This window comes from Anomaloglossus baeobatrachus, chromosome 2 (genome assembly GCF_048569485.1).
Source record: "Anomaloglossus baeobatrachus isolate aAnoBae1 chromosome 2, aAnoBae1.hap1, whole genome shotgun sequence".
Classification (NCBI taxonomy): domain Eukaryota; kingdom Metazoa; phylum Chordata; class Amphibia; order Anura; family Aromobatidae; genus Anomaloglossus; species Anomaloglossus baeobatrachus.
The window spans coordinates 86,238,315-86,253,462 of record NC_134354.1 but is presented as its reverse complement, the minus strand read 5'-3'; the positions used below and the strand labels follow the sequence as shown (position 1 = coordinate 86,253,462).

The 15,148-nt window shown below is 47.7% G+C and overlaps 1 protein-coding gene across 4 annotated transcripts in view; it reads left to right on the top strand.

Moving 5' to 3' along the window:
• LOC142290977 (NACHT, LRR and PYD domains-containing protein 12-like) overlaps nt 1–15,148 on the top strand; it is a 1,131,354-nt gene that overhangs the window by 51,248 nt on the left and 1,064,958 nt on the right. The window lies entirely within an intron of this gene.

Below are 15,148 nucleotides of genomic sequence, written 5' to 3'. Positions count from 1 at the left end.
CTGAACATATTGAAATCCCATAAAGACGTACGAGTTGCTCCCCTCCCCTTTCATTGTGTAGTTCTGTCCCCCTTCCTGGCCACTTCCTGGTAAACATATCCCGCATCCTGATATATATTTCCTACATTCTGGTATATTTGTCCACATCATGACCCCATCCTGGTAAATGTACCCCATCCCCGCATATTCACCATCCTGTTAAATGTACCCCATTCTGGTAAATGTATCCCATCATTGTAAATGTATCCCATCCTGGCATGTTCCCCCATGCTGTTAAATGACCCCATCCTGGTAAATGTCCCTCATCCAGGCATGTTCCCTTATCCTGGTAAATGTCCCCTTTCCTGGTAAATGTACCCCATCCTGATAAATGTCACCCTTCCTGTTAAATGTTCCCCATCCTGGCATTTTTCCTCATCCTGGCATGTTCATGTACCCCCATCCTGGCATGTTTCCCCCCATCCTTTCATGTTTCCCCTCCATCCTGGTAAATGTATCCCCCTTACTGGTAAATGTACCCCTTCCTGGCATGTTTCCCTTCCTGCTAAATGTACCCCATGCTGGCATGTTTTCCCCCATCCTTGCAGTCATGTTTCCACCCATGCTTACAGTCATGTTTCCCCCATCCTTGCATGTTTCCCCCATCCTTGCAGCCATGTTTCCCCCATCTTTGCATGTTTCTCCCCGTTAGCACGTTTCCCCCATCTTTGCACGTTTCTCTCCATCTTTGCACGTTTCCCCCATCCTTGCAGCCATGTTTGCCCCGTGCTCTCCATGTTTTCCCCGTGCTCTGTATGCCCCGTGCTCTCCATGTTTGCCCCGTGCTCTCCATGTTTTCCCCGTGCTCTGTTTGCCCCGTGCTCTGTTTGCCCCGTGCTCTGTTTGCCCCGTGCTCTGTTTGCCCCGTGCTCTGTTTGCCCCGTGCTCTGTTTGCCCCGTGCTCTGTATGCCCCGTGCTCTGTATGCCCCGTGCTCTGTATGCCCCATGTTCTGTATGCCCCGTGCTCCCATGTTTGCCCCGTGCTCCCATGTTTGCCCCGTGCTCTGTTTGTATATGCCCCGTGCTCCCATGTTTGCCCCGTGCTCTGTTTGTATATGCCCCGTGCTCCCATGTTTGCCCCATGCTCTGTTTGTATATGCCCCGTGCTCCCATGTTTGCTCCGTGCTCTGTTTGTATATGCCCCATGCTCCCATGTTTGCCCCGTGCTCTGTTTGTATATGCCCCGTGCTCCCATGTTTGCCCCGTGCTCTGTTTGTATATGCCCCATGCTCCCATGTTTGCCCCATGCTCCCATGTTTGCCCCGTGCTGGCTCTGTCCCCCACACCTTGGCACAGCCGCGCACACAGCTTAAAAATAAAAAAAAAAATCCTCACCTTCTAGCCCCCACTCCTCCGCTGCTGCGTCCTCAGTCACTTCAGTTCCCACGCGGCCACAAGACGCCGGCGCCGCCTACTGACGCTCCTCCGTCTCCTAGGCAACAGGCCTGCAGCCCAGGAGAGGAGGCGTGTCAGAGCGAGGAGAAATGTCTCCTCTGCTAAACACAACTTTGAACTGCTGGCGTGATCACATCGGCAGTTCAAAGTGGCTCAGTGTGGCGACAGTGCGCGTGCCAGCAAAAAGGGCTTTGCGTGCCCTGTCTGGCACGCGTGCCATAGGTTCGCCATCACTGCTATAGGGCGTCCTGGTGGCCTCTGACTGTGCTTATGGATGTTAGGTAAACAGTACCGTACAGTAAACAGTACACAGTTCTCTGGCCAAAAGAGTTATATGTAGAGGAGGCGAACAGGCAGCTGGATGACCCCTCAGCATATGAAAAAAATGTCATTTGATCCTACGTATAGATATAAAGAAAAACATCGGTCTTTTTTGAATAATATATTATTATATTATAGTCTCGGGCATCGGCTCTGTATTTGAGCCTCTGTCCGAGTATGTAGATTGGCTCGGACAGAGGCTCAAATACAGAGCCGATGCCCGAGACTATAATATAATATATTATTCAAAAAATATATATTATTCACCCTCTGCTGGGTAGAATTCCGTCCTATGTTAGAGACACAGGCATGTTTGTCTCCCTATTGGATACTTTTGAATTGCAGGAGGGCTTTACTCTAGCTTCTATCGATATAGAGAGCCTATACACTAGAATACCCCAGGACCAAGGTGTCCAGATGATAAAACGACTAATCGTTAACCTGGACACCTTGGTCCTGGGGTATTCTAATCGTTAACCTGGGTATAGAGTGTAATATGGCTATCTTTATAGAAAAAGCATTGAACTTGATTTTGAAGCACAACTCATTTAAATTCGGGGAGCAATGGTTCCATCAATGCGGGGGTACCGCGATGGGTACCCCTGTAGCATGTTCTTTCGTGAATCTCTTTCTAGCCTCAATGGAGGATACATTGATCTACAGCACTACTAATCCTTTCCTCAGACATATTAAAAAATATCTCAGATATGTGGACGATATTTTTTTGGTCTGGGATGGGTAGGAAATGGACTTTCAGAACTTCGTCCAGTTCCTGAATGAAACCAATATCCATAACATGGAGGTGACCGGAGCTGCAGAATACACCGCCGCTCCTGTCAGCTCCACGCAGCTAATGAAGGCAATAGCGCGATCAGCTGAGTTGTCACTGAGGTTACTCGCGGCCAACGCTGAATACAGCTGATCGCGCTATTGGCTTCATTAGCTGCGTGGAGCTGACAGGAGCGGCGGTGTCTTCTGCAGCTCCGGTCACCTCCATGCAGCAGAGCTGGAAGCGACGCTGGACCATCCTGGAGTACGCCGGACATGGAGGGCTTTTTCGGGCTTATTAAAGTGGTGAACTAGGGTATATGTTTGTGTTTTTTATTTCTAATAAAGGATTTTTTCGTGTGTGTGTGTTTATTTACTGTAATTTACAGATTAATCATGGAAGGTATCTCGGGGAGATGCCTGACATGATTAATCTAGGACTTATTGGCAGCTATGGGCTGCCAAAAACTCCTTATTACCCCGATTTGCCAACGCACCAGGGCAAATCGGGAAGAGTCGGGTACAGTCCCAGAACTGTCGCATATAATGTATGCGGCAATTCCGGGCGGCTGCTGACTGATATGGGGAGCCCCCCAGCCTAACAATAACGTGGGGCTCCCCATCCTGAGAATACCAGCCTTCAGCCGTATGGCTTTATCTGGCTGGTATTAAAATGGGGGGGGACCGCACGCCGTTTTTTTTAATTATTTATTTATTTATTTTACTGCACAGTATAGACACGCCCACCGGCTGCTGTGATTGGGTGCAGTGAGACAGCTGTCACTCAGCGTGGGGGGCGTGTCTGACTGCAACCAATCATAGGCGCCAATGGGTGGGGTAAGCAGGGAATACGAGATTGATTATTGAGCGGCCGGCATTTTCAAAGTAATTGTTGCCGCGTATTCTCTGCACAGCTGTTCCTCGCCGCGCTGGTGATCGGGGAGCGGTAAGTATGAGAGAGGGCTGCTAACTTCAGTCACTCGGGGGATTAGCGGTCACCGGTGAATCCTTCACAGGTGACCGCTAATCAGTACGCGGCACACAGACAGAGCCGCGGCATGACAATGAAGTCGGGTTAAGTTCACCCGAGTTCATTCTCATCGCGCAACTCTGTCTGCTGTCAGCCGACATGTATCAACGACATTGTGCAACACACAAACAGACATTCCACACGGACATTCCACGTACACATACACGGGCATTTTACACACAAACACTTTACACGTACACACGGCTCGCATACGCCATCGCACAGATGCCATACGTACCGGAGAAAAGCCCCAAAAAAATGGAACACGGACCCGAAAAACGGACCGTAACACACGTACGTTTTTTTGCGGAAGTGTGTTTTAGGCCTTAGACATATTTAGTCACCTGGCTTCGCATTGCCCCGGCTTTTTATAGCCATTCATTTTTTGAGTCCATTTCAGCCTGACGCTATATATACATATAAAAAGTATTCCGGCTTATGGCTTGAATACAATTTGAGTCGAGATAATCGCAATGAGCGGGCACTGCTTGCATTTTCAGAACAAAATGTTGCACCCCTGATAGGGGGAGTTCACAAATGCAAGATCATTAAATATAGGCTCTGCTGCCTTGTTTTGTTCACTCTTTTTGCACATCATAATATGCACTTTTTTATACAAAAAATTCCTTTTCTTTCCATAATATACCTTCAAATTAATTGAAAAAATACTGTATACAAATAAAATGGAAGAATAACACTGGAAGGTTAAAATATTTTATTTATAAAAAAATCCTTCTCAGTATTAGTAAAAATGTATCCTTTTTGGAAAAGGGAGCAAGGGCATATACATAATAATTGTTCCCCTTGCAGTCTTTTCTGATAACCTCCACGCCTTATATCTGCTTTCCTTGTTCAGTTGTAATGAATGTCTGTTGAATATGGACAATGCCGTCGTGCTGTTGCTTTCTGGTATCAGCTAATTAGCTTTTTAAATGCACCTGTCAGATCTCTTCATAAGAAGGAAGTTCATCTGCCATTGTTAATTCGGACCTGTGGAAGCACCTGTTACGGTGCGAAACGGCCGTCGTCCGGCGCTCCTGCAAACCCCCCCCTCCCCGCGTATGCTGTAATTGTGCCGCAGATCATGCAATAAATGTGCCAAGATCTTCTCTTCAGTGAGTAGCCGCCATTCTTTCATACCTGAGAATTTATATTGGGTTCCTATATCCTGGCAGAGCACCACAGAGATCGGCTGGAGGTCCATGATCCACTAATAAACCACAAACCCGTGAGTACACACCTGGGCCTGCAGTGCCTAGCTTCCCTTTTTCTGCCTAGTTCCTTGTCAAAACCATAGGAATACCTAGGTCTACGTGTGTACGTGTCTCTGGTACGTGAGAAAACTGCCAAACACGTACCGGAGGCACGTATGTGTGAAAGAGGTCTAACATCTAGAGAGGCCAGGCAGGCAGACAGGGGGGGGGGAAAGATAGCAAAACCCCACCCAAGCCGTTATCCTTCATGCATGCGCAAGGGTGTTGTGTAGCAATAGCTGCATGCATGTGCTCAGTGTGTAAAGAGGAATTAAAGGGCCATCAGCTGCCAAAATGGGAGCATTGACCCAAGCAGTGCAGTACCCAGGAGTGTGCCCGGGTCATGGCCAAAAATACACCTCAGGCTTCAAACTGCTCGGGGGCTGAAGGTTCTCCACCCCTAGTCTAATGGCACAATATGACAGACTGCCTGCCCATGTCCCATTCAGATATAGTGAAGGGTTTGTAAAAATAAAAATATACATGGAGAATAAACCTGATATTCATGGAGAGAAGGGCAAAGAAGAATACGTATAAAGCCCTAGACATGTCAGGAAGGTCCTTTTTTCTCCTCATTATTTGGATTTTTTTATTACCACTTTTCATTTCTGATCATTACATTTTTAAATACTTTTGTATGCTCTGCTATAAATCTTTACCTCAACACCCAGCTTTACCATGCCCTGATATCATGGGAACGCTGGGTGCTGAGGTAAAGATGTATAGCAGAGCAAGGGAAAGCTGGGTGCTGAGGTAGAGATGTACAGCAGAGCATGGAAAAGGTGGATGCTGAGTTAAAGAGGTATAGCAAAGAATGGGAAAGCTGGGTGCTGAGGGAAAGATGTATAGCAGAGTGTGGGAACACTATGTACTGAGGGAAAGATGTATAACAGAACAAGGAAAAGCAGGGTGCTAAGGGAAAATTGTATAGCAGAGCAAGGAAAAGCAGCGTGCTGAGGGAAAAATGTATAGCAGAGCATGGAGTGTAAGGGCTTGATTGGAGAGTGTGCGGGTAGGTTGGATATGGGATTTTGTTAACCATGTAGTGGTATTATTTTGTATGGTATGTTACCTCTACTCTTCATTTTTATCAGAGCGACCATTATTTGTTTATATGTGAATGTCTTGGCCCATTAATCTCCAGAAAATCTAAATTGTCTTGTGACGTGTGAGAGGCATGAACACTAGAGTTGAGCGCGGTTCGCGGTTCGAGGTTCTCCAGTTCGCGGCTCGAGTGATTTTGGGGGCTGTTCTAGATCGAACTAGAACTCGAGCTTTTTTGCTAAAGCTCGATAGTTCTAGATACGTTCGAGAACGGTTCTAGCAGCAAAAAGACAAGCTAATTACTAGCTGGCTTTCCGCTGTAATAGTGTAAGTCACTCTGTGACTCACACTATTATGAAATTTCAGTGTATAGTGTGCGGGAACAGCGCATTCAGATCACTGCTGTTTGGATAATGGCGATCGCCATTTTTTTTTTTTTTTCCTTGTCTTCCTTCCCTAAGCGCGCGCGTGTAGTGGGACGGGCCAGCATGTCAGCCAATCCCAGACACACAGCTAAGTGGACTTTTAGCCAGAGAAGCAACGGCAGGTGTGATAGGATGTCCATGTCACATGTCCATGCATTATAAAAACGGACATTTTCCTCCAGCACGCCATTATCTGCCTTCTGCGTCTTGGTGTCAGTCACCGCTGGCGCAGCTCCTATCTCCGATACTGCTGTGTACGCTCTATACACAGCGCTATACAGAATAGGGATAGAAGTTGCTATTAGTCCTTTTAAGGGCTAATACCGGCAGGGTCAGAGCCATAGGTGACAGTCAGGGCCGTGAAAACAGATTTTAACAGCTACACAAGATGACAGCGTCTGTGTAGCTAAGGTCAGGGATTTCCTCGCTGCATTTCCCCATTAGGAGGGATAGAAAGGGAGGCTTCCTTTCCTCTACCCAGACCCTAAACCCTGCCACTGTACCCTCCTGCCCTTTGCACACTCAAACTCATTGTTACTAAGCCATTATACTAGCAAACACTGAGGAAACTTAGTGGCATCCTAAAAGTGGCTGTTGGACTTCTGTATTGTCCCACTAGTGCAAAGATATTTGCAGCACGTCTGCCTGCATTGCACACTCAAACTCATTCTTACTAAGCCATTATACTAGCAAACACTGAGGAAACTTAGTGGCATCCTAAACGTGGCTGTTGGACTTCTGTATTGTCCCACTAGTGCAAAGATATTTGCAGCACGTCTGCCTGCATTGCACACTCAAACTCATTGTTACTAAGCCATTATACTAGCAAACTATGCTGCCAGTTTAAGGGCCGTAGTTGCATTGTCAGGGATAATTATTGTTGTTTATTCTGCTGTTAATAAAGCTAGACCACCGCTGAAATCTACACCACCTCTCAATTTTTACTACCACATTTTAAGTGCACAATCTTGTCGCAATCAAAATGAGTGGCAAAATGACAGATGCTGGTGGAAAGGGGAAGAGGCGTGTTGGAAAAGGAAAAAAAGGGTTTGTCCGTGGGGAAGGTGGCAAAGCTCCATTAACATCTGCTGAAGATAGACCATCTTCCAGCAAAAGTAAGATGTCTACTACTTACCGTGGACAATCCGATGTGCTCCCTTTATTACGGACACGAACAACTGGAACAAAGGTAGATGATGGCCAAAAAAGGAAAATGCTTGAATGGATCTCAAGTGGTCCAACAAGTGCCCTCTCCGCCACCTCAACTACCGCATCCAAAAAACACCAGTCCTCTGAGTTGTCATCCCAATCAAACTTGCATTCTCCCAGCTCTGAAGTCTCCATCAGCCCTGCACAGTATGGTGGAACTGAGATGGCTGAGTCTGCAGAGCTGTTCAGTCACACTATAGCCTGGGAATCAGAAGTCTGCTCCCAAGCTACAGTGAGTACAGACCAGGAAATGATGCCCAGAACCTTTGTGACTCTGATTCAGGCCGTGAGGACCAAGTTTCTGAGCATAATGTTGACCCTTTGTCACAAACTGTAACACCTGTGGTTATAGACAATGAGGAACATACTGATGAAGATGAGACACAGATACCAGATTGGGATGACAACTTAAATATTCAGTCAGGGCAAGAAGAGGCTCGGTCTGAGGGGGAGGGGAGTGCAAACACAACAATTGATGATGAAGTTCTAGATCCCATCTACTGTCAACCCACAGTCAGGCACTCGAGGAGGTCAACAGAGGCGGTGGAGGAGGATGCAACCGACGACGAAGTTACCTTGCGCCTTCCTGGACAGAGTCGGAGCACTGGTAGCACGTCTACAACTGCATCCTCAGCCACCTCTCTGCCTCTGAGCACTAGTTGGGGGGGCTCAGCAGGTCGCATGCCCTCTAAGCCTTGCCTAGCCTGGTCCTTTTTTGACATAGCAAAAGATCGCCCAAATTATGTGATCTGTAAAATTTGTCGTGATTCTGTTAGTAGAGGGCAAAACCTCAGCAGTTTGACAACTTCTTCCATGAATCGTCACATGAATAAATATCATATGTCCCAGTGGGAAGCTCACCGTGCTGCAATATGGCCTAGCGTAGCGAACCATCCACCGCCTGCCCCTTCCAGTGCATCAGCGCGCTCTTCATCTTCTAGGACTGTGGGGACAGCTGTCACACCTGGTTTTCCACGCACAACTTCCACCACTGTAACTGCAACAGGCAGTTTGCTTGGTAGGTCGTCAGTTGGTTTGGAAGGGGAAACAAGTATGTGTGTACAGCTCTCTCAGACATCGATAGCACCAACGTTGGATGAAGGCAACATCATGTCTACGCCTGCACTTTCCTCACAAAGCTGCATTTTTCCAGGGACACCCTACTCAACACAGTCTACACACAGCAGCCAGATCTCTGTCCCTCAGATGTGGACAAATAAAAGGCCATTTCCTGCGACCCATGACAAAGCTAAGAGGTTGACTTTATCCCTCTGTAAGCTCTTGGCTACCGAAATGCTGCCTTTCCGCCTCGTGGACAAGGATTTTAGAGACCTTATGTCTGTCGCTGTGCCCCAGTACCAGATGCCCAGTCGCCACTACTTCTCTAAGAAAGGTGTGCCCGCGCTACACCAGCATGTCGCACACAACATCACCGCTTCCTTGAGAAACTCTGTGTGTGAACGGGTGCATTTCACCATCGATACTTGGACCAGTAAGCATGGACAGGGACGTTACATGTTGCTGACTGGGCACTGGGTAACTATGGTGATAGATGGTGAAGGGTCTGCTGCACAAGTCTTTCCGTCCCCACGACTTGTGTGTCAATCCTCTGTCTGTCCAAGTTCCGCCACTGCTTCTGCCTCCTCCACCTCATCTGGGTCCTCCACCCCAAGCCTTCCTGGTCAGGCCACCAACGTTCTCACTGCGCAGAAGGAATCACACACCCCTCATTACTATGCTGGCAGCAGAGTGCAACGGCATCAGGCGGTCTTTAGCTTGACATGTCTTGGGAATAGGAGTCACACAGCTGAGGAGTTGTGGTCAGCTCTGCGGTCCGAGTTTAATAAATGGTTGTCTCCACTCAACCTGCAGCCTGGTAAGGCCGTGTGCGACAATGCTGCAAACCTGGGTGCGGCCCTTCGCCTGGGCAAGGTGACACACGTGCCTTGTATGGCTCACGTGTTGAACCTTGTTGTTCAGCAATTTTTAACACACTATCCCGGCCTAGATGGCCTTCTGACCAGGGCACGAAAACTGTCTGCTCACTTCCGCCGTTCAACCGCCGTAGCTGAGCGACTTGCATTGCTCCAGAAGTCTTTCGGCCTGCCGGTTCATCGCCTGAAATGCGATGTGGCGGCACGCTGGAATTCAACTCTCCACATGTTACAGCGACTGTGGCAGCACCGCCGAGCCCTGGTGCAATACGTCATGACGTATAGCCTGGGCCAACGAGATGCAGAGGTGGGGCAGATTACCCTGATGGAGTGGTCTCAGATCAAGGACCTATGCACCCTTCTGCACAGTTTCGACATGGCGACGAATATGTTTAGCGCTGACAATGCCATTATCAGCATTACAATTCCAGTCATTTACATGCTGGAGCACACGCTAAACACTATTCGGAGTCAGGGGGTGGTACAAGAGGAAGGGGAGGAACTACAGGAGGATTCATATGCGCAAGACACAACAACATCACCAAGGTCCAGACGTTCATCATCACCAACGCGGCAGGCATGGGACCATGGGGGACAGGGATCAACAAGGGCGCATGGTAGCAGGCAAAATGTTGAGGAAGGTGCAGGAGAACATGAAGAAATGGAGGACGAACTGTCCATGGACATGGAAGACTCAGCGGATGAGGGAGACCTTGGTCAAATTTCAGTTGAAAGAGGTTGGGGGGAGATGTCAAAGGAAGAAAGAACGGTTAGCACCTCTATGCCACAAACACAGCGTGGACTTGGTCCGCATAGCTGCGCAAGACACATGAGTGCCTTCTTGCTGCACTACCTCCAACATGACCCTCGTATTGTCAAAATTAGAAGTGATGATTAGAGATGAGCGAACCGGCCGTGGTTCGGCTCGAGTTCGGTTCGTCGAACGGAGGTCTCATTCGAGTTCAGTTCGGCGAACGTTCGACGAACCGAACTCGAACCAATATGATATAATGGGAGGCAATCACAAACACATAAAAACGCATTATAAATGTACACATACAGTTAATAAACATTGCCATAACACTTACCGGTCCCCCCTCCTGCACTCTGTCTCCTGCCGCTATTCCATCCGATGATCGCTGAATCCTCCCGGTGACCAGCACTGCCAGCAGTGATGCAGGACCTATCGTGACGTCAAAATAGCCATGTGACCAGTCACGTGGCTATTATCTCATTGGCTACAGACTGGTCACATGGCTTTGACGTCATGTCCTGTCCTAGGTCCTGTCATTGCACTCTCCGGTACACGGTGCACATTTGTGTATCGCCGTGTACCGGTGACATGCTCTAGCACACGGTCGACTCCCCGTTCCGTTAGGGACCGGCTGACACAGCCGGTCATTAACGGAGATCACAGTTGCCATAGCAATGCAGTTAGCGGTGACGTCACCGCTAACCGCGGCTCCGGGAATCACATGACGGAGCACCGTTGCTATGGTAACGCGTCTGTCAGCGTTACCGCTGTTACCGCTAACAGCCAGCAGCACTGATCTCTCACGGAGTGAAGGGTGCACGCTGCTTCCCGTGCAGCCTTCACGGAGTGAAGGCTGCACGGGAAGCAGCGTCTTCCCCCATGCAGCAGTGATGGAGCAGAGCTGCATTTGTTGAACGAGAAAGACAGAAGACCATGGATCGTGGAGGGCTGACGGGGTAATAAAGATGGAGTCTCTAATGTGTCTGTGTATTTATTTCTATTAAAGTATATTTTCTCTGTGTGGTGTCTTTTTTTTTTTAACCCTTTATTGGAGATTCTTAATGGCCGGGTCAAACGTGCCTGACATTAAGAATCTCTGGCTTAATACTAGCTAGTAAAACAAAGCTAGTATTAACTCATTATTACCCAACAAGCCACCCGGCTTCAGGGCTGTTGGAAGAGTTGGATACAGCACCAGATGATGGCGCTTCTATGAAAGTGCCATTTTCTGGGGCGGCTGCGGACTGCAATTCGCAGCAGAGGCGCCCAGAAACCTCGGGCTAACCTGTGCTGCGGATTCCAATCCCCAGCTGCCTAGTTGCACCTGGCTGGACACAAAAATGGGGCGAAGCCCACGTCATTTGTTTTTTAATTATTTCATGAAATAAGTGAAATAATTAAAAAAACGGGATTCCCTATATTTTTGGTTCCCAGCCGGGTACAAATAGGCAACTGGGGGTTGGAGGCAGCCCGTGGCTGCCTGCTGTACCTGGCTAGCATACAAAAATATGGCGAAGCCCACGTCATTTTTTTGGTGGGCAAAAAACTTCTGCATACAGTCCTGGATGGAGTATGCTGAGCCTTGTAGTTCTGCAGCTGCTGTCTGCTCTTCTCCATACAGACACACAGCAGCTGCAGAACTACAAGGCTCAGCATACTCCATCCAGGACTGTATGCAGAAGTTTTTTGCCCCCTGAAAAAATTATGTGGGCTTCGCCATATTTTTGTATGCTAGCCAGGTACAGCAGGCAGGTACGGCTGCCCCCAACCCCCAGTTGCCTATTTGTACCCGGCTGGGAACCAAAAATAAAGGGAAGCCCTTTTTTTATTATTTCATGAATTTCATGAAATAATTAGAAAACAAATGACGTAGGCTTCGCCCCATTTTTGTGTCCAGCCAGGTACAACTAGGCAGCTGGGGATTGGAATCCGCAGCACAGGTTGGCCTGAGCTTTCTGGGCCCCACTGCTGCGAATTGCAGTCTGCAGCCGCCTCAGAAAATGGCACTTTCATAGAAGCGCCATCTTCTGGCGCTGTATCCAACTCTTCCAGCACCTGCCTGCTATACCTGGCTAGCATACAAAAATATGGTGAAGCTCACGTCCTTTTTTTGTAGTTTTTTGGCAAAAAAAATAAAAAATGCTTCCCTGGATTTTCCATTGCCAGTGAAGGTAACACCAAGCAGTGGGGGTTAGCAGCCAGTAGCTGCTTGGATTACCCTTAGCTAGCAATACAAAAAATGCAGCGGGAGCCCATATATATTTTTTTTAATTATTTATTTAAATAACTAAAAACAAAATGGGCTTCCCTGTATTTTGATTGCTGGACATCACAGTGCTGTTAAAATAAATCTTTCAAAAAAATGACGTAGCGCTCCGCGGTATTTTTGATTCTCAGCGCAGATAAAGCAGACAGCTATGGGTTGCCACCCCCATCTGCCCGCCGTTACCTTGGTTGGCAATCAAAATACAGGGAAGCCCATTAATTTTTTCTATTTAAAAAATAGTTAAAAAAAAAAATGACGTTGGTTCCCCCCATTTTTTGATAGCCAGCTAGGGTAAAGCAGACGGCTGTAGCCTGAAAACCACAGCTGGCAGCTTTACCGTGGTTGGGGATCCAATGTGGAGGTCCCCCCAGGCTCTTTTTTTATAATAATTATTTTATAAATATTAATTACACAAAAAAAGTAGGGTCCCCCCCAAATTGGATCACCAGCCAAGGTAAAGCGGACAGCTGTGGTCTGGTATTCTCAGGGTGGGAAGGTCCATAGTTATTGGGCTTTCACAGCCTAAAAATAGCAGGCCGCAGGCACCCCAGACGTGGCGCATCCACTAGATGCGCCAATCCTGGCGCTTCACCCCAGCTCATCCCGTGCCCTGGTGCAGTGGCAAACTGGGTAATAAATCTGGTTGATACTAGCTGTAAAGTCACCTGAGATCAAGCCCAGCAGTTTGTGATGTCATTGCGTCTATTAGATACCCAACATCATAAACTGTCAGTACTAACAAAAAAAAAAAAAAAAAAAAAAAAAAAAATCGACAAAAGAAATTTATTTGAAAAAACAGTCCCCAAAACATTTCCTCTTTCACCAATTTATTGTAAGAAAAAAAATAAAGGGGTCCCACGACAACTCTGGACCGTCTAGAATATGGGGGGAGACACTCAGGGAATGTATCCCCCATTTTCTAGGAGTGCAGACCCTTCATGTGAGGAGTGTGGGTGCAATGAATGCAATGAACTCACTCTCCCCGGGTCCACAGCAGCAGAGTCCATGTCGTAATGGTTGCTACCAAAGCTGCAATGCCCTGCTCATGAGGTAAGGGCATGCCTAATCAGGAGAACTATTCTACATTTCCAAATATTGGTATTTGCTGATATTATTGCTATTCCACCTACTATATATTGGGGATAGGATCTTGGAGATGGAATACCCCTTTAAGTCCAGTTATCTAGCTAAATGAATACTTAACAACAGAGCTCGCTATTTAGATGTGTTTTTTTGTGGCGTATAACGGACTCTCATGTTTGGTAGTCATTCAGCAGGGAAACTATAAAAGCAAATCCCTCCATTTGGAAATGTAGTATATAGCTCTCCTGATCAATTATGTTCCTTACCTCATGAGCAGGGCATTGCAGTAATAATAATAATTTATTCATTTATATAGCGTTATTAATTCCATAGCGCTGTATGTCTTTGGAGTGTGGGAGGAAACCGGAGTACCCGGAGGAAACCCACGCAAACACGGGGAGAACATACAAACTCCTTGCAGATGGTGTCCTTGGTGAGAATTGAACCCAGGACCTCAGCGCTGCAAGACTGCAGTGCTAACCACTGAGCCGCCGTGCCGCCCACTTAGCTTACAGATGCATAACCACCACTCACTGTGTCTGAACACAGGAACTTGAGCTGACAGCCGCTCTGTGCATGCGGCAGCGTCTATTGTGAAGGAGAGGGCCGCGGGGGATCAACGCTGCACAGGTACCGTGGGACACCGGGGAACACCGGTGGGGTTATAGGGGGTGACCTGGCAGGGCCTGGGGAGGAGTTTTCTGTCGCATGTGTCATGGCACATGCGACAGAAATCAGAGGAGTAGGGTGAATGCGGCCGGCGCGCTGCTGTGCGCGCGGCCATCTTGAATTTCTGGGAGGGCATCAGGGGGGGCACTTTGGCGACACCGGGGGACCGGGGAGGAGATTTATCATGTTTGTTCATGCCAGATAGGAGATAAATAATTTTTTACCGGCGCTGTCATTTACTGTAACGTGATCATCGGTGTACGGTGTATACCTGTGATCACGTGAGCGGGGACAGGAAAAACTGTTCTGAATCATGATCTCCAGGGTCTCAGCTAGCCCTGAAACCCCGGAGATTTTCTGACGCTGGGGGGCGTTATTCACTTATTTCTGCCTGCTGTTTATAAACGGCAGATCAGAATAAGGCTACATTAACACGACCGATCCATTTTTGCGGTCTGCAAAAAACAGTCCGTTTTTTTTCACGGGTGCATCCGTGTGGCATCCTTTTCCGTTCCGTAGACGGTCCGTATGTCATCTGTTTGTCATCCGTGTGCCTTCCGTTTTTTTTTGTGTACTGCAAAAAAACTGAAGGAGGGAAAATACATAAATTTACCCAGGATCCATAGCTTCAACCTACATGAGACGGTCACATGTTCACTCCAGTGCCATTTTCTACTGCTTTTCACAGCGTAGAGCGCTCTGGTGATTTTCTTGTGCTTGTGCACTTCATATCAGTCTTTTCTGTCATTATAATGGCAGAAAGACACATAATGTCCCACTCTCCTGCATTTTGTAATTTTGCACCCTTTGGTGCCTTTCATGTGGCACTAAGGGGTGCTTAGCTTTGTATTTAGCCAAAAAAAATGAAAAAAAAAATGACGTAGGGTTCCCCCTATTTTTGTAGCCAGCTAGGGTAAAGCAGACTGCTGCAGCCTGCAAATAGGAATAACGTTTGAA